This window comes from Chiloscyllium punctatum, chromosome X, assembly GCF_047496795.1.
Source record: "Chiloscyllium punctatum isolate Juve2018m chromosome X, sChiPun1.3, whole genome shotgun sequence".
NCBI classification, from domain to species: domain Eukaryota; kingdom Metazoa; phylum Chordata; class Chondrichthyes; order Orectolobiformes; family Hemiscylliidae; genus Chiloscyllium; species Chiloscyllium punctatum.
The window spans coordinates 12,441,894-12,462,416 of record NC_092791.1 but is presented as its reverse complement, the minus strand read 5'-3'; the positions used below and the strand labels follow the sequence as shown (position 1 = coordinate 12,462,416).

Sequence of the window (20,523 nt, the reverse complement as noted above, 5' to 3'; positions counted from 1 at the left end):
CAGAAGGAGACCCTTTGGCCCACTGTGCCTATACTGACTCACCAAACGAGCATTTTAACTTTGTGCAAAACTCCTGCCGTTTCTCCCAAATTCCTGCACATTGTTTCCCTCCAAATAACTGAATGCCTCCGTTGAACCCATCTCTGCCACATTTCCAGGCCGTGCATTCCCCACCCTAACTACTCGCTGACTGAGAAAGTGTTTTCTCACATCACATTTGCATGTAAACCTCTCGTTCTCTGTCCTTTTAAGAATAGGAAGAATTCTTTTTCTATCTACGCCACGAAGACCCCTCACGATTTTGAAAACTTTGATCAGATCTCTTCTCAGCTTTCGTCTCTCCAAGGAGAACTGTCCCAACAAAGAGCAAAGAACATTCCAGCCCAGGAACAGGCCCTTCGGCCCTCCAAGCCTGCGCTGATCCAGATCCTCTATCTAAACCTATTGCCTATTTTCTAAGGATCTGTATCCCTCTGCTCCCTGCCCATTCATGTATCTGTCTAGATACATCTTAAATGACACGATCGTGCCCACCTCTACCACCTCCACTGGCAACGTGTTCCAGGCACCCACCACCCTATGCGTAAAGAACTTTGCATGCATATCTCCCTTAAACTTTTCCCCTCTCACCTTGAACTCATGGCCCCTTGCAATTGAGTTCCCCACTCTGGGAAAAAGCTTCTTGCTATCCACCCTGTCTACACCTCTCGTGATTTGGAGATGCCGGTGTTGGACTGGGGTGTACAAAGTTAAAAATCACACAATACCAGGTACTCCACAACCACCTGATGATGGAGCAGTGCTCTGAAAGCTAGTGCTTCCAAATAAACCTGTTGGACTATAACCTGGTGTTGTGTGATTTTTAACTTTGTCCACCTCTCATGATTTTGTAGACCTCAATCAGGTCCCCCCTCAACCTCTGTCTTTCTAATGAAAATAGTCCTAATCTACTCAACCCTTCTTCACAGCTAGTGCCCTCCATACCAGGGAACATCCTGGTGAACCTCCTCTGCACCCTCTCCAAAGCATCCTTATCTTTCTGGTATTATGGCGACCTGAACTGTACGCAGTATTCCAAATGTGGCTGAACCAAAATCCTTCAACCTCTTCAGTTGGAACACAAAACCAACATAGCTTACTTCTGGAACCATTCTAGTACCTCTCTGATACACTCTCTCCACTGCGTTCACATCTTTTTTTTTAGATTAGATTACTTACAGTGTGGAAACAGGCCCTTCGGCCCAACAAGTCCACACCGCCCCGCCGAAGCGCAACCCACACATACCCCTACATCTACCCCTTACCTAACACTACGGGCAATTTAGCATGGCTAATTCACCTGACCTGCACATCTTTGGACTGTGGGAGGAAACCGGAGCACCCGGAGGAAACCCACGCAGACACAGGGAGAACGTGCAAACTCCACACAGTCAGTCGCCTGAGGCAGGAAATGAACCCGGGTCTCTGGCGCTGTGAGGCAGCAGTGCTAACCATTGTGCCACCGTGCCGCCCATGGTGGTATGGCATCCAAAACTTAGAGTTGTTAGGACTTGAACCCAGTCCTCTTGGCTCAGAGATAGGGACACTGCTCCTCAAGACTCCTCACTGAGGACACTTGGTGTTTTATTAACTGCTCACTCCACCTGTCCTGACACCTTCAGTGATCAATGCATGAATACACCCAGGTCCATCTGCTCTTGCATCCCCTTAAGTATTAGCAGAAGTCACACCACACCAGGTTATAGTTCCAACAGGTTTATTTGGAAGCACTAGCTTTCGGAGCGCCACTCCTTCATCAGCTTACTTCATCACTTCACCTGATGAAGGGGCAGTGCTCCGAAAGCTTCCGATTTCAAATGAACCAGTTGGGCTTATAACCTGGTGTCATGTGACCTCTGACCTTGTCCACCCCAGTCCAACACTGGCACCTCCACATTATGGCGGTGATGTAGTAACCCCCATTTTGTATTGTCAGTCCATCTTCTTCATACCAGTGTGAGTCAGAGCACATTTCTCCATGTTGAACTTTATCTGCTGGCTATCCGTCCGCTCCACCAGCTTGTCAGCATCCTTTGGAGTTCCACACTGTTCTGCTCATGGATTACAATTCTCCAAGGTTTTGTATAATCCATAAACTTTGAAATTACACCCTGCACACCAAGATCCCTCTCATTATATATCAAGAAAAGCAATACTACCAATCCTTGGGGAACACCACTACAATCTTCTTCCAGTCCCCAAATTATCCATTGACCTTTAGTCTCTGTTTTCAATCCTTCACTGAATTGTGCGTCCATGCTGTTGCTGTCCCTTTTTGATCACACCCTATAACTTTCCTCACAAGTCTGTCGTGTGGAATTGATGGAAACCTACCTATACCACATCAACATTATTACCCTCTTCAACCCTGAGTGTTATCTATTCATAAAGCTTCAGCAAGTTAGTTAAACACGATTTCCCCCTGAGAAATCCGTGCTGACCCTTCCTGATCAACTCACCTTTCTCTGTGTGATGACTAATTCTATCCAGGTCAACTGTTTCGAGAAGTTTTCCCACCAAAGGTAAACTTGCTGGTCTGCAATTGCTGCGATTATCCTCACAACCTTTCTTGAGCCAGGTGGTAGTGTTTACAATTCTCTGGGCTTCTGGCACATTCCGAGTCCAGGAAAGATTGCAGACAGTGACCCTGCAATCTCCACCCTCACGTTTTTTGCAAATCACCCAGTCAACTGCACCTCATCCAGTCCCTGTGCCTTATCAACTTTAGGGTGGATGGGCCATGCTAAATTGTCCCATAGTGTCCAGGGATGTGCAGGTTAGGGTGGATTGGCCGTGCTAAGTTGTCCCATAGTGCCCAGGGATGTGCAGGTTAGGGTGGATTGGCCATGCTAAATTGTCCCATAGTGCCCAGGGATGTGTAGGTTAGGGTGGATTGGCCATGCTAAATTGTCCCATCGTGCCCAGGGATGTGCAGGTTAGGGTGGATTGGCCATGCTAAATTGTCCCATAGTGCCCAGGGATGTGCAGGTTAGGGTGGATTGGCCATGCTAAATTGTCCCAAAGTGCCCAGGGATATGCAGGTTAGGGTGGATTGGCCGTGCTAAATTGTCCCATAGTGCCCAGGGATGTGTAGGTTAGGGTGGATTGGCCATGCTAAATTGTCCCATAGTGTCCATGGATGTGCAGGTTAGGGTGGATTGGCCATGCTAAATTGTCCCATAGTGCCCAGGGATGTGCAGGTTAGGGTGGATTGGCCATGCTAAATTGTCCCATAGTGCCCAGGGATGTGCAGGTTAGGGTGGATTGGCTGTGCTACATTGCCCGTCATGTCCAGGGATGTGTAGGTTAGGGTGGATTGGCGGTGCCAAATTGTCCGTTGTGCCCAGGGATGTGCAGGTTAGGGTGGATTGGCCGTGCTAAATTGTCCCATAGTGTCCAGGGATGTGCAGGTTAGGGTGGATTAGCCATGCTAAATTGTCCCATAGTGCCCAGGGATGTGCAGGTTAGGGTGGATTGGCCATGCTAAATTGTCCCATAGTGCCCAGGGATGTGCAGGTTAGGGTGGATTGGCTGTGCTACATTGCCCGTCATGTCCAGGGATGTGTAGGTTAGGGTGGATTGGCCGTGCCAAATTGTCCGTTGTGCCCAGGGATGTGCAGGCTAGGTGGGTTAGCCATGGGAAATGCAGGGTTACAGGGATGGGAGGTAAGGCCTGGGCAGCATGCTCTTTGGAGCCTTGCCCCATTTACCTGGATGGGGGCAGCTCCAACAACACTCAAGAAGCTCGACACCATCCAGGATAAAGCAGCCACTTGATTGGCACCACATCCACAAACAGCCACTCCCTCCCCCCACCAACGCTCAGTAGCCGCGGTGTATACCATCTACAAGATGCGCTGCAGAAATTCATCAAAGGGTCCTCTGACAGCAACTTCCAAACCCAGCACCACTTCCATCTAGAAGGACAAGGGCAGATAAGATACATGGGAACACCACCCCCTGCAAGTTCCCCTCACCATTCTGACTTAGAATCTTAGAATCCCTACAGTGTGGGAACAGGCCATTCGGCCGAACATGTCCACACACACCCTCCAAAGAGTAACCCATCCAGACCCATTTCCCTACTATCCTCTATTGGTCCCTGGACACTATGGGTCAATTTACCATGGCCAATCCACCCTAACCTGCACATCCCTGGACACTACGGGACAATTTAGCATGGCCAATCCACCCTAACCTGCACATCCCTGGACACGATGGAACAATTTAGCATGGCCAATCCACCCTAACCTACACATCCCTGGACACTATGGGACAATTTAACATGGCCAATCCACCCTAACCTGCACATACCTGGGCACTATGGGACAATTTACCATGGCCAATCCACCCTAACCTGCACATCCCTGGGCACTATGGGACAATTTAGCATGGCCAATCCACCCTAACCTGCACATCCCTGGGCACTATGGGACAATTTAGCATGGCCAATCCACCCTAACCTGCACATCCCTGGGCACTATGGGACAATTTAGCATGGCCAATCCACCCTAACCTGCACATCCCTGGGCACTATGGGACAATTTAGCATGGCCAATCCACCCTAACCTGCACATCCCTGGGCACTATGGGACAATTTAGCACGGCCAATCCACCCTAACCTACACATCCCTGGACACTACGGAACAATTGAGCATGGCCAATCCACCCTAACCTGCACATCCCTGGACACGATGGAACAATTTAGCATGGCCAATCCACCCTAACCTGCACATCCCTGGACACTATGGGACAATTTAGCATGGCCAATCCACCCTAACCTGCACATCCCTGGGTACTATGGGACAATTTAGCACGGCCAATCCACCCTAACCTGCACGTCCCTGGACACTATGGAACAATTTAGCACGGCCAATCCACCCTAACCTGCACATCCCTGGGCACTATGGGACAATTTAGCATGGCCAATCCACCCTAACCTGCACATCCCTGGGCACTGTGGGACAATTTAGCATGGCCAATCCACCCTAACCTGCACATCCCTGGACACTACGGGACAATTTAGCATGGCCAATCCACCCTAACCTGCACATCCCTGGGCACTATGGGACAATTTAGCATGGCCAATCCACCCTAACCTGCACATCCCTGGACACTACGGGACAATTTAGCATGGCCAATCCACCCTAACCTACACATCCCTGGGCACTATGGGACAATTTAGCATGGCCAATCCACCCTAACCTGCACATCCCTGGACACTATGGGACAATTTAGCATGGCCAATCCACCCTAACCTGCACATCCCTGGGTACTATGGGACAATTTAGCACAGCCAATCCACCCTAACCTGCACATCCCTGGGTACTATGGGACAATTTAGCACGGCCAATCCACCCTAACCTGCACATCCCTGGACACTATGGAACAATTTAGCATGGCCAATCCACCCTAACCTGCACATCTTTGGACTGTGGGAGGAAACCAGAGCACCCGGAGGAAACCCACACATTTACGGGGAGAACGTGCAAACTCCACACAGACAGTTACCCGAGGCTGGAATTGAACCTGGGTCCCTGGCGCTGTGAGGCAGCAGTGCTAACCACTGAGCCACCATGCCACCCCATAATATATTGCAGTACCTTCAGTATCACTGGGTCAAAATCCTGGAATTCCCTCCCTCAGGACATTGTGGGTCTACCTACAACACATGGACAGCAGCGGTTCAAGATGGCAACTCAGCCCCACCTTCTCAAGGGGACAACTAGGGACGGGCAATAAATGCAGCGATGTCCATGTCCTGTGAGTGAACAAAACATATCACACTGAGATGAGTCAGAAGTGACCAACTCTTCACAAAGCCATATCATCTTTACTGGAGCAATTTGTACTTGCTCAGCTATCATTGTTTGATGATAGGTTCTGATAACTTTCCAAAACTGATTTTAAACTGACAGATTTAGTGACTTTGTTTCTCCCTCACTCCTTTTGAAATGCAGTCGTTTTGGTTATGTTGTTAAATGCAGCTACCATTTTAAATAAGCCCGAATTGTCAGGTGATTGAAGAGCAAAGAGATGTGATGATCATCCTCACAGGGGAACGCACTGCAGTGAATAGACTCAACACAGAAATGCTCACCATTTGCAATTTTCTAACCAAAAGCAAAATCTGAATCTGGAGAGCTTTGGAAAATTAATCCAAAAGCATCTGCATTGTTGTCATCATTTTAATTCCCTCGGCTGGAAAGTATAATGAACATTTGATTACATTTAATCCCATTATTTTCTCCATTATCTTTTGTTGTTAAAAACAATGGTCATGGACCAGTACGTTAACCACCTTGACAGTTTTGTTGTATTGCTGCTATTTTCCTCTTCTTATTTTGAGGAAAGGATTACAATTCCTCATTTTTGATTATAGACTGGACTATCTGCTCTTTGGGAAATAGGTGAAAGCAAATGATATCATTTTAAAAGTAAGTTCACAAAACTGTTTTTGATGAAGTCATAAGCCATTTGTCCTCTTGAGATATGGACTGAGTATCCAACAGATTTTGTTCAACAGTTCAGTTAATCACCTTTTTTAACACAATTTAATTCACAGTTTTAGGGTGGCTTAGTGGTGAGCACTGCTGCCTCACAGCGCTAGGGACCCTGGTTCGATTCCATCCTCGGGTGACTGTCTGTGTGAAGTTTGCACATTCTCCCCGTGTCTGCGTGGATTTCCTCCGGGTGCTCGGTTGTCCATAATCTAAAGATGTGCAGGTTAGGGTGGATTGGCCATGCTAAATTGTCCCATAGTGCCCAGGGATGTGCAGGTTAGGGTGGATTGGCCATGCTAAATTGTCCCATAGTGTTCAGGGATGGGCAGGTTAGATGGATTGGCCATGCTAAATTGTCCCATAGTGCCCAGGGATGTGCAGGTTAGGGTGGATTGGCCATGCTAAATTGTCCCATAGTGTCCAGGGATGTGCAGGTTAGGGTGGATTGGCCATGCTAAATTGTCCCATAGTGTCCAGGGATGTGCAGGTTAGGGTGGATTGGCCGTGCTCAATTGTCCCATAGTGCCCAGGGATGTGCAGGTTAGGGTGGATTGGCCGTGCTAAATTGTCCCATAGTGCCCAGGGATGTGCAGGTTAGGGTGGATTGGCCGTGCTAAATTGTCCCATAGTGCCCAGGGATGTGTAGGTTAGGGTGGATTGGCCGTGCAAAATTGTCCCATAGTGCCCAGGGATGTGTAGGTTAGGGTGGATTGGCCATGCTAAATTGTCCCATAGTGCCCAGGGATGTGCAGGTTAGGGTGGATTGGCCATGCTAAATTGTCCCATAGTGCCCAGGGATGTGCAGGTTAGGGTGGATTGGCCATGCTAAATTGTCCCATAGTGTCCAGGGATGTGCAGGTTAGGGTGGATTGACCATGTTAAATTGTCCCATAGTGCCCAGGGATGTGCAGGTTAGGGTGGATTGGCCATGCTAAATTGTCCCATAGTGCCCAGCGATGTGCAGGTTAGGGTGGATTGGCCATGCTAAATTGTCCCATAGTGCCCAGGGATGTGCAGGTTAGGGTGGATTGGCCATGCTAAATTGTCCCCATAGTGCCCTGGGATGTGCAGGTTAGGGTGGATTGGCCATGCTAAATTGTCCCATAGTGCCCAGGGATGTGCAGGTTAGGGTGGATTGGCCATGCTAAATTGTCCCCATAGTGCCCTGGGATGTGCAGGTTAGGGTGGATTGGCCATGCTAAATTGTCCCATAGTGCCCTGGGATGTGCAGGTTAGGGTGGATTGGCCATGCTAAATTGTCCCATAGTGTCCAGGGATGTGCAGGTTAGGGTGGATTGGCCATGCTAAATTGTCCCATAGTGTCCAGGGATGTGCAGGTTAGGGTGGATTGGCCGTGCAAAATTGTCCCATAGTGCCCAGGGATGTGTAGGTTAGGGTGGATTGGCCATGCTAAATTGTCCCATAGTGCCCAGGGATGTGCAGGTTAGGGTGGATTGGCCATGCTAAATTGTCCCATAGTGTCCAGGGATGTGCAGGTTAGGGTGGATTGACCATGTTAAATTGTCCCATAGTGCCCAGGGATGTGCAGGTTAGGGTGGATTGGCCATGCTAAATTGTCCCATAGTGCCCAGCGATGTGCAGGTTAGGGTGGATTGGCCATGCTAAATTGTCCCATAGTGCCCTGGGATGTGCAGGTTAGGGTGGATTGGCCATGCAAAATTGTCCCATAGTGCCCAGGGATGTGTAGGTTAGGGTGGATTGGCCATGCTAAATTGTCCCATAGTGCCCAGGGATGTGCAGGTTAGGGTGGATTGGCCATGCTAAATTGTCCCATAGTGCCCAGGGATGTGCAGGTTAGGGTGGATTGGCCATGCTAAATTGTCCCATAGTGCCCAGGGATGTGCAGGTTAGGGTGGATTGGCCATGCTAAATTGTCCCATAGTGCCCAGGGATGTGCAGGTTAGGGTGGATTGGCCATGCTAAATTGTCCCCATAGTGCCCTGGGATGTGCAGGTTAGGTTGGATTGGCCATGCTAAATTGTCCCATAGTGCCCTGGGATGTGCAGGTTAGGGTGGATTGGCCATGCTAAATTGTCCCATAGTGCCCAGGGATGTGCAGGTTAGGGTGGATTGGCCATGCTAAATTGTCCCATAGTGTCCAGGGATGTGCAGGTTAGGGTGGATTGGTCATGCTAAATTGTTCCATAGTGCTCAGGGATGTGCAGGTTAGGGTGGATTGGCCATGCTAAATTGTCCCATAGTGCTCAGGGATGTGCAGGTTAGATGGATTGGCCATGCTAAATTGTCCCATAGTGCCCAGGGATGTGCAGGTTAGGGTGGATTGGCCATGCTAAATTATCCCATAGTGCCCAGGGATGTGCAGGTTAGTGTGGATTGGTCATGCTAAATTGTCCCATAGTGTCCAGGGATGTGCAGGTTAGTGTGGATTGGTCAGGGGTAAATATAGGGTAGGGGAATGGGTCTGGGAGGGTTACTCTTCAGAGGGTTGGTGTGAAATTGTTGGGCCAAAGGGCCTGTTTCCACACTGTAAGGATTCTAATTCTAATTAATCCCACAAACATGAAAAACAAATACCTAAATTTACACCAAATTGTTACGTGATATTTTATACACCTTTTCACAACAGACTTTCTCATCGAGACTTCATTTTGCTTGGCTTGACTCAAGTTTGATGCTTGTTCACAATCAGAATATTTAGTCAGGAGCACACTGTTCTGCTCTGCATTTTCAGAGCTAATGTCTGCGTTTTCAGTGTTTGTTGAACTGTTGTGAATTTAGTGATTGACCACATCCAAACCACTTCGCTCATGGGCTAAAATAGAGACTCCTTGATGATCCCAGTCAGCTGTTATGTTTTACAATGTAGAAACAGACCCTTTGTTCCACCCAGTCCATGCCGACCCTAATCCCAAACTAAACTAGTCCCACCTGCCTGCTCCTGACCCATCTCCCTCCAAACCTTTCCTATTCATGTCCTGATCCAAATGTCTTTTAAACATTGCAACTGTACCCACATCCACCACTTCCTCAGGAAGTTGATTCCACTCTCTGTGTAAAACAGTTACCCCTCGTGTCCTTTTTAAATCTTTCTCCTCTCACCTTAAAAATATGCCCCCTCGTCTTTAAATCCCCCACCTAAGAGATTAGTATTCACCTTATGTATACCCTTCATTTTATAAACCTCTATAAGGTTATCCCTCAGTCTCCTATGTTCCAATGAAAATAGTCCTCGCCAATCCAGCCTCTCCTTATAACTCAAACCCTCCATTCCCAGCAACATCCTGGTAATTCTTTTTTGAATAAAAATCAAAAGAACTGCGGATGCTGTAACTCAGATTCGAGAACAGAAATTGCTGGAAAAGCTCAGCAGGTCTGGCAGCATCTGTGGAGAGAAACCAGAGTTAACGTTTCAGATCAAGCGACCTTTCCTCAGAACTGATGGTTGCTAGGAAAATACATTATTACAAAATTATTTTCTTAGCTACAATCAGTTCTGAGGAAGGGTCGCTCGACCTGAAACGTTAACTCTGATTCCTCTCCATCTTTTCTGAACCGTCTCCAGCTTAAGAATATCCTTCCTGTAACAGGGCGACCAGAACTGGACACAGTTCTCCAGACGAGGCCTCACCAATGTCCTGTACAACCTCAACATGACGTCCCCAACTCCTGCACTCAAAGGTCTGAGCAATGAAGGCAAGTGTGCTAAACGCCTTCTTTACCACCATGTCTACATATGACACAAACTTCAAAGAATTATGTACCTGAACCCTTAGGTCCCACTGTTTTACAGCTCCACCCAATGACCTACTTTTAATTGTATAAGTCCTTTGTTTAATTTGTTTTTTGAATGGGATGTTTCAGTGGGTGCAGGAGGTTTCACATGTGTGTGGCAATCCGACTTTACAATTTGCATTATATCTTGGAAGTGGCTAAACTTCCATTTTGTTTGCTCCATAAAATTGACATGACTGAGATCTACTGCCAATATCGTACTCTGGATGTGACTCAGCCTTCATGAGAACCACGCACAGTTCAAAGCTATCTCAAAGAGACTTAACCACTTATTGCCTTACATTTTGTCCTGACATTCAGTCAATGTTGGTGAATTGTCTTCTGTTCTTCCTCCAGCTTCTTTATCTTCCCTGGTTTTGTGTTCTGTGAGTCATCTTCCCTTGCCAGATCATGTAGTGTCACAGAACATTCATTGAACAAATATGAGAGAGAAAAAAGTAAGTGAAACTGGGAGAAAGTCAGAGATTACCATGCTGTTTGTTTTCTGGGAAGGTATGGCTAAGGTTGGTTTGAGTATCAGTTGAAGCACAGATTCACTGCTCCCTTGCTCAGAGGTCAAAGTCTTTGGATGGGGTTGGGGATTATATGTCAACTTCCCTCTGACTTGACCTCAGTCATCTGACCATGTTTCAGTCATACTGGACCTTGGACACAGAGAGATTGACATTTTGCTTTCATGTTAATTAAACGGCATGGTGGCTCAGTGGTAAGGACTGCTGCCTCACAGTGCCAGGGAGACAATTTCGATTCCAACTTTGAGTGACTGTCCGTGTAGAATTTATGCATTCTTCCTGTGTCTGCATGGGTTTCCTCTGGGTGCTCCTGTTTCCTCCCACAGTCCAAAGATGTGCAGGTTAGGGTGGATTGGCCAGGATAAATTGCCCCATAATGTCCAGGGATATGCAGGTTAGGGTGGATTGGCCATGCTAAATTGTCCCATAGTGCCCAGGGATGTGCAGGTTAGGGTGGATTGGCTGTGCTAAATTGTCCCATAGTGCCCAGGGATGTGCAGGTTAGGGTGGATTGGCTGTGCTAAATTGTCCCATAGTGCCCAGGGATGTGCAGGTTAGGGTGGATTGGCTGTGCTAAATTGTCCCATAGTGCCCAGGGATGTGCAGGTTAGGGTGGATTGGCCGTGCTAAATTGTCCCATAGTGCCCAGGGATGTGCAGGTTAGGGTGGATTGGCCATGCTAAATTGTCCCATAGTGCCCAGGGATGTGCGATGCTCTCAGAGGGTTGGTGTGGACTCAATGGGCCAAATAGCCTGCTTTCATATTAAAGGGATTCTATAATTCTGATCAGCCTCTTCAGACATGATAATGTGAACCTTGGCCTCCTGACTCAGAGGTAGACCATAAGACATAGGAGCAGAAATTAGTCCATTCAGCCCATCAGGTCTGCTCCGCCATTCAATCATGGCTGATAAGTTTCTCAACCCCATTCTCCCGCTTTCTCCCTGTGACCCTTAATCCCCTTGATACTCAAGAACCTATCAATCTCAGTCTCAAATCTACTCAATGACCCGGCCCCCACAGCCTTCTGTGGCAATGAGCTCCATCGATTCCCCACTCTCTGGCTGAAGAAGTTTCTCCTTATCTCTGTTTGAAAGGGTCTTCCCTTTAATCTAAGGCTGTGCCCTCAGGTCCTAGTCTCTCCTTCCAATGGGAACATCTTCCCACCATCCACTCTGTCCAGGCCATTCAGTATTCTGTATGTTTCAATTAGTTCCCCTCTCATCCTTCTACACTCTGTCGTGTCGACCCAGAGTCCTCAAATATTTCTCTTATGTTAAACTTTTCATTCCTGGGCCCATTCTCACGAACCTCCTCTGAATAGTAGGGACACGATTGCTCCAGCCCGGCTTCTCAATGTCTAGACTGGATTTTGGTATGGCACCAAGGACTGGCACATTGGCCTGAGGTGAGGAAAGTTCAGGAAGGATGCTTGGGAAAGATTGCAACTGCTGGACACCGAATACATACATTCTGCAATACGTGGCTTTTCAACAGTTGGACAAGGTCACCAACTGAGGTCCTGTAACTGGCTGTTTGTCACATAGATGTCCAAGGGTGGCACGATTCAAAAGGAGATGAGGGACCATTCTCCGAATGGCACCCCAAGTCCACCTCACATCAGGAGAAGAGAATCTCGTCAGACATGCATAAGGCGGTATGGTGTCTCAGTGGTGAACACAGCTGCCTCACGGGGACCTGGGTTTTATTCCAGCCTTCAGTTATGGGAAGGATATTATTAACATGAGGGGCTGGGTTAGAGAGTGAGAGAGGGGTCTTGTAACAGGTGGCAGTCATAAAAATGAAGGCACACCGGAAAATTAACACTCCGAGACGATTGGGTAACAATCAGGCTGACAAAGCAGGAAGGGAAATGACTGAAGATTTCAAAGGGGAAACAATGCCGTTCACTACAAAGATGCAAGAAGGGGCTGGTAATCTGAACATTGAAGATTTGCACCTTGCATCTGGAGAAGAGTAGGAAGAATCCAGGCAAGGTGGGGAGGAAAGATGAGAAGGTGGATATCAGACAAATGTTCCTGGGAGTATATCACGGAAACCAAAACACCCAGCAAACACATGTAGACAGGGGGATGAAGAAGGTGTTTAGCAGACTTGCCTTCATTGCTCAGTCCTTTGAGTGTAGGAGTTGGGACGTCATGTTGAGGTTGTACAGGACATTGGTGAGGCCTCGTCTGGAGAACTGTGTCCAGTTCTGGTCGCCCTGTTACAGGAAGGATATTATTAAGCTGGAGAGGGTTCAGAAGAGATTGAGCAGGATGTTGCCGGGAATGAAGGGTGTGAGTTATATAGATAGGCTAGGACTTTTTCCCCTGAAGTGTAGGAAGTTGAGAGGACATCTTACAGAGGTTTATAAAATCATGAGGGGCAGAGATACGGTGAGCCCAAAATGTCAATTCTCCTGCTCCTCGGATGTTACCTGACCTGCTGTGCTTTTCCAGCACTACACTCTCAACATAGATAACGTGAATGACAAGGGCCTTTTTCCCTAAGGTGGGGAAGTTCAAGACTGGGGGCATATTTTGAAGGTGAGAGGAGAAAGATTTAAAAAGGACATGAAGGGCAACTCTTTTACACGGAGAGTGGTTTGTACGTGGAATGAACTTCCTGAGGAAGTGGTGGATGTGGGTACAGTTACAATGTTTAAAAAGTTTTGGATAAGTACATGAATAGGAAAGGTTGGGAGGGACATGGGCCAGGCGCAGGCAGTTGGGACTAGTTTAGTTTGGGATTAGGGTCGGCATGGACTGGTTGGGCCGAAGGGTCTGTTTTGGAGCCGCATGCCTGTATGGAGTTTGCACATTCACCCCATGTCTGCGTGGGATTCCTCTGGGTGCACCAGTTTCCGCCCACAGTCCAAACATGTGCAGGTTAGGGTGGATTGGCCGTGCTAAATTGTCCCATAGTGTCCCAGGGATGTGTAGGTTAGGGTGGATTGGCCGTGCTAAATTGTCCCATAGTGCCCAGGGATGTGCAGGTTAGGGTGGATTGGCCATGTTAAATTGTCCCATAGTGCCCAGGGATGTGCAGGTTAGGGTGGATTGGCCATGCTAAATTGTCCCATAGTGTCCAGGGATGTACAGGTCAGGGTGGATTGGCCATGCTAAATTGTCCCATAGTGCCCAGGGATGTGCAGGTTAGGGTGGATTGGCCATGCTAAATTGTCCCATAGTGCCCAGGGTCGTGCAGGTTAGGGTGGATGGGCCGTGCTAAATTTTCCCATAGTGTCCAGGGATGTGCAGATCAGGGTGGATTGGCCGTGCTAAATTGTACCATAGTGCCCAGGGATATGCAGGTTAGGGTGGACTGGCCATGCTAAATTGTTCCATAGTGTCCAGGGATGCACAGGTTAGGGTGGATTGGCCATGCTAAATTGTCCCATAGTGCCCAGGGTTGTGTAGGTTAGGGTGGATTGGCCATGCTAAATTACCCATAATGTCCAGGGATGTGCAGGTTAGGGTGGATTGGCCATGCTAAATTGTCCCATAGTACCCAGGGATGTGTAGGTGAGGGTGGATTGGCCATGCTAAATTGTCCCATAGTGCCCAGGGATGTGTAGGTTAGGGTGGATTGGCCATGCTAAATTGTCCCATAGTGCCCAGGGATGTGCAGGTTAGGGTGGATTGGTCGTGCTAAATTGTCCCATAGTGCCCAGGGATGTGTAGTTTAGGGTGGATTGGCCATGCTAAATTGTCCCATAGTGCCCAGGGATGTGCAGGTTAGGGTGGATTGGTCGTGCTAAATTGTCCCATAGTGCCCAGGGATGTGTAGTTTAGGGTGGATTGGCCATGCTAAATTGTCCCATAGTGCCCAGGGATGTGCAGGTTAGGGTGGATTGGTCGTGCTAAATTGTCCCATAGTGCCCAGGGATGTGCAGGTTAGGGTGGATTGGTCGTGCTAAATTGTCCCATAGTGCCCAGGGATGTGTAGTTTAGGGTGGATTGGCCATGCTAAATTGTCCCATAGTGCCCAGGGATGTGCAGGTTAGGGTGGATTGGGCGTGCTAAACTGTCCCATAGTGCCCAGGGATGTGCAGGTTAGTGTGGAGTTTAGGGTGGATTGGCCATGCTAAACTGTCCCATAGTGCCCAGGGATGTGCAGGTTAGTGTGGATTGGCCATGCTAAATTGTCCCATAGTGCCCAGGAATGTGCAGGTTCAGGTGGATTGGCCGTGCTAAATTGTCCCATAGTGCCCAGGGATGTGTAGGTTAGGGTGGATTGGCCATGCTAAATTGTCCCATAGTGCCCAGGGATGTGTAGGTTAGGGTGGATTGGCCGTGCTAAATTGTCCCATAGTGTCCAGGGATGTGTAAGGTAGGGGAATGAATCTGGGTGGGTTACTCTTTACAGGGTTGGTGTGGACGTGTTGGGCCGAATGGCCTGTTTCCCCAGTGTTTGGAGTGTATGGTATGCTGCCTGACCTGCTGAGCTTGTCCAATAATCTCTGTTTCTGATTTGCAGGGTCTGCAGTTCTTCGGGATTTTCTTTGATACTTGGCGTATGTTATTTATTTATAATGCAGGCGAGCAGACGTGGGAGGGAGGGAGTTCCTTCGGGCTCATAAGTTCACAGCAGTTTCAGTCAGCTCCATTTTTTTTCGTAAAACTGATGTTTTTTAAGTTCGTAATGAGAGTTGATCTCATTTCCTCCCGCTGAACAGACCTGGGACAAATTCACCATGGCCCCATTGGTGGATTGGGTTGACAGGATATAGGCGTCTCTGACAATTTACTGTCTGTTCCTCATCGCTGTGATAGCAAGAGACTGCTGTGGGAGCTGGAGTCACATGTGGGTCAGACCAGGTAAGGACGGCAGATTTCTTGCCCCAGAGGAGGGGTGAGGTAGATTGGGGGTGGTGGTGGATTTCAACAAGAATTTGCAAGGGATAGGCGGCTACCAGTCAGCCTAGTTTTTATTCCAGGTTTCTGCTGGGTTGAAATGTCAGTCTGTGCCAGTGGTGTTTGTCAGAGCTGGGATTCTGGATTCTGAGCTGAGGGAGATCCATGGCCACTTCCAAGCGTTTGAGATTGGGATTTTGAGCCAGGAAGTCAGAGTGTGGGACAACAGGAGAGGGAGAGTTGCTGTGAATTTGGGTGTTGGAGCAGAAAGAGATCCAGGCACCGAGCGCAGGTACGGAGGCGCTGCCGCTCCTCGGGAGCTCCTGGCCGGCCGGCCGAGCAGCTTCAGGCGGGAGCCGCTGCCAGGGTCCGTGCGGTTCCCGTGGCTATCGCCCCGGGAGCGGATCACCCCACCCCGCCCCGCTAGGCAGGCAGGCAGGCAGGCAGCCCGGCCCGGGGACTGGGACTGGGACTGGGACGGGGACGGGGGAACTCCCCGGCCGGACAGAGACAGCCCACCCTCTCGGTGCTCCCTGGCTCCCCATATCGCCCTGGCCAGGCAGCAGGAGCGCCCGGAGGGGTGTGGGGGTGGCAAGGGCAAACTCATTCACACCGCCGGTTCCTGCGCTGGTGGGGCCATAACAGCGGCCACATCCCTGCCCATGCCATCCCTGCCCATGCCATCCCTGCCCATGCCACGCCTCGCCTCGCCTGACCACGCCTCCCCTCACATCCCCATTGCTGGGCCCTTTGCTAAGATATTTCTATCATCAATAACCCTGGGTGAGATGCAGCAAGACTGGACGGTGGTTAATGTGGTGCCTTTTATTTTAGCAAGTTGGTAAGGAAAAGCCAGGGAACTGTCGACCGGTGAGCCTGACGTGGGTGGTGGGTAAGTTGTTGGGTGGGGGGGAACCCTGAGGGACAGGATTCACGAGCATTTGGAAAGGCAAGGACTGATTAGGGATAGTCAACATGGCTTTGTGTGTGGGAAATCATGTCTCACTAACTTTATTTTTTGAGGGTATGACCAAGAAGGTAGTTAAGGGTAGAGCAGTTTGACTTTGTTTATAATTTGATTTATGATTTTCACATGTACCCAAGTACAGTGAAAAGTGTTTTACGTGCAGTAAAGGCAAATCTTACCAAACAAAGATCACAGGTTGATAGAACAAGCGAGGAATACAAAGTAATGGCTACAGAGTCTAACAACAGCAGGGAAGAAGCTGTTCTTGAACCTGTTGGGGTGGGGAGTGTGTGTGTGTGTGTGCGCGCTTCTGTATCTTCTACCTGACAGAATGGGGGGGAGGAAAAGAGTACCCGGGGTGGGAGGGGTCTTTGATAATGTTCGCTGCCTTCCGGAGGCAGTGGGAAGTGTAGACAGAGTCCGTGGATGGAAGGTTGGTCTGTGTGAGGGACTGGGCTGTGTTCACGACTCTCTGTAATTTCCTACATTCCTGGGCAGAGCCGTTGCCGTACTAAGCCGTGGTGTATCCAGATCTATGGTGTATCTGTAAAAGTTGGTGAGGATCCATATGGACATACTGCATTTCCTTAGCCTCCTGAGGAAGAAGTGTTGTTGTTGTGCCTTCTTGACCATCGCATCAATGTGGGTGGTCTAGGGCAGACTGTTGGTGATGGTCACTCCCAGAAAGTTGACACTCTCGACCCTCTCCACCTCACTCCATTGATGTAGTCAGGGATGTGTACTCCTCCTTGCTGCCTGAAGTCAGCTTTTTAGTTTTGCTGATGTCGAAGGAGAGTTTGCTATCTTTAGGCAAAGCACTCTATCTCTTTCCTGTATTCTGTCTCGTCACTGTTTGATATCCAGCCCACAACGGTGGTGTTGTCAACGAACATGGAGAGGGGCTCAGATGAAGTTTGGCCACACAGTTTAGTAAAATTAGGTTACGTGGGATTCAGGGTGAGCTTGCCAATTAGATACCAAATTGGCTTGACAGTAAGAGACAGGAGGGTGGTGGTGGAGGGTTGTTTCTCAGACTAGAGGCCTGTGACCAGTGGTGTTCCACAGGGATCGGTGCTGGGTCCACTGCTTTTTGTCCTTTTATACAAATGATTTGGGTGAGAATTTAGGAGGAATAGTTAGTAAGTTTGCAGATGGCACTGAATTTGGTGGTCTAGTGGACAGTAAAGAAGGTTATCTAAGATTACAAAGAGACCTTGATCAAATGGCCCAATGAGCTGAGGAGTGGCAGATGTGAGGTGTTGCATTCTGGGAAGATAAACATGGGCAGGACTTATACAGTTAATGGGAAGGCCCTGGGGAGTGCTGTCAAACAAAGACACTTGGGTATTCGGGTAAATAATTCATTGAAAGTTGCATCACAGGTAGACAGGGTGGTTAAGAAGGTGTTTAGCATGGTTGCCTTCATTGCTCTGACCTTTTGAGTCTAGGAGTTGGGATGTCATGTTGAGGCTATACAGGACATTGGTGAGGCCATTATTTGGAGTACTATCTACACTTCTGGTCACCCTGCTATAGGAAGGATATTATTAAGCTGCAGAAAGTTCAGAAAATATTTACCAGGATGTTGCTGAGATTGGATGGCTTAAGTTAATAAGGCAAGGGACTTTTTTCACTGGACCGTAGGAAGTTGAGGGGTGACATTATAGAGGTTTATAAAATCATGACGGGTATCGTTAAGGTGAATAACAAAGATCTTTTCTGTGGGGTTGCGGGGCTCAAACCCAGAGGGTGTAGGTTTAAGATGGAGAAGAGAAAGATTTAAAAGGGGCCCAAGGGGCAACTTTTTCCCTCAGAGGGTGGTGTGTGTATGGAATGAGCTGCCAGAGGATGTGGTGGAGGCTGGTACAATTACAACATTTAAGAGGCATTTGGATGGGTATATGAATAGGAAGGGTTTGGAGGGATATGGGCCAGGTGCTGGCAAATGGGACTTGTTTAGTCTGGGCAAACCTGGTCAAGTTGGACCGAAGGGTCTGTTTTGGTGCTGTATGACTCTCTAACTGACTCCTTAGAGTTTCCTCAGTTCGGAGACGATTTGATGAATCATGTGAGCGTCTCTTAGACCTGACAGCCTAATCTTTCTCCAGTCTTCAAAATAAAACACTTCATCAAAGTAACCACTCTTGTCTTCAATAGTCCAGAGTCCAAAAAGGGTACTGCATGCAGACCAGTCCATTCTGGTTTCGAGGTAAAGTCACCGTTAGCCCACTCTCCCTCACTGGAGAAAGAAGGACATGTGTCTTGGTGGTGAGGGAAGGCAGGAATTTCTTGGTACTGTGAGAATCAAACTCGTGTTAGCATGCCTCTGCATTGTAAAGCAGCTGTCAAGCCAACTGCTCCCGACAGTTTGGCACACTAGCCAAGAAGGATGCCAGGTAACCATTGGTCTGCATTGTGACTGACGGAAGAATGCTTCTTAACCAAGGACTGTTATGGCGAATACATATAAACTGGGCAGAAGAGCTAACAAATAACAAAGTGTCAGCTTTTACTTCCTGCTTAGAATGTAGTGGCTCAGCCTGTGCGTTAACTCTTGTGTGTCATTTCTCCCCAGTACTCTGGGCTTTTTCAGTTTCCACTTAAGGCTGTGTTTGCTGAACTTAACCCTGCCCTGTAGGAAACCAGCAGCCCCAGAATTTCCTGTTACTGTACATAGTATAGTTGTTTACCGAAGAAAAAGTACAAAGAGACAGTTGAATTAATTGAGGCTTGTACTGTTATTGACTTGGAGTGCTGCTCCTGCAATAGCAAAGCTTGCTTCCTATTTTGGTAATCTCTCTCAGGCCCACTACACTCTGCTTTGCTAATTTTGGTCTTCCTGATTTTTTAAAAAATAACTTCTGCTGTTGTCTTCAACTGTCAGGTGAAAACTCTGAAATCTCCCTCCCTTTATCTCACTTTTTGGTTTGAAATGTATAAGATTCTCCTATAAAACCTGGCTCTCTCCCTTTTAATAGCTGTTCATGTCACCTCAAGCTCTGCTGGATAAAACTCCTGTGAAGCACCTCGGGGTGCTGAAGGGGTTATCCAAATGCAAGTGTTGTTGTAGATTTCTGAACTTTTTCAAATTTTGAAGCCTACAATGAGGACTTCAATTTTTCTAACAACTCTTCTTTTCAAAGGTACACTTTATTTGTGAAATATCTTTGCATACGCACATAGCCCCTGAAGCAGTTTAGTTCTGTACAGTAGCATATTAGGAAACAAGCAAACATTAGAGTTGGACTCTATCCAGAAGGCAAACCCGGGACATTAATACTTGTGCAATATACTTACATGTATCTGAGACATCAAGAGGGTCCAATAACTGAATGGACCCCATTGTACTTCGGCAGAAAGATCTTAAAGGGAGTGGTCTTTCCCCAGTGTGCCTCAAGCTTCAGTGTGTCCCCCAGCACGTGGTCCGGGACCTTGCAGACTGGTACGTTCCAATGTGCCGATCTGGGTCAACTCCTTGCTCTGGAAGGCCGACGGTTTCAAGCAGACCAAAGTGTGTCTTTCACCGCGTTGATGATCCTCCAGGTGCAGTCGATGTTTGTCTCGGTGTGCGTCCCGGGGAACAGACCGGAGAGCACAGAGTCCAGTGTCACCAGAGCTGGAGCATTGGAGGCTGAGGGGTGACCTTATAGAGGTTTATAATATCATGAGAGGCATGGATAGGATAAACAGACAAGATCTTTTCCCTGGGGTGGGGGAGTCCAGAACTAGAGGGGCATAGGTTTAAGGTGAGAGGGGAAAGATATAAAAGGGACCTGAGGGGCATCATTTTCACACAGAGGGTGGTACGTGTATGGAATGAGCTGCCAGAGGATGTGGTGGAGGCTGGTACAATTACAACATTTTAAAA

At 48.3% G+C, this 20,523-nt stretch overlaps 1 protein-coding gene across 3 annotated transcripts in view; it reads left to right on the top strand.

The window, feature by feature from the left end:
• The first annotated feature begins 15,408 nt into the window (after positions 1 to 15,408).
• The window catches only part of LOC140471091 (beta-1,4 N-acetylgalactosaminyltransferase 1-like), a 102,332-nt gene continuing 97,217 nt past the window's right edge, over positions 15,409 to 20,523 (top strand). Inside the window, exon 1 of one of the 3 annotated variants that reach the window (XM_072566949.1) lies at positions 15,409 to 15,652. The gene's annotated coding sequence lies outside the window, so the exon portion shown is untranslated. Of the gene's footprint in view, positions 15,653 to 15,809; positions 15,981 to 16,484; positions 16,530 to 20,523 lie in introns of those variants that run through there. The other 2 variants (XM_072566952.1, XM_072566950.1) reach the window with 2 other exon arrangements.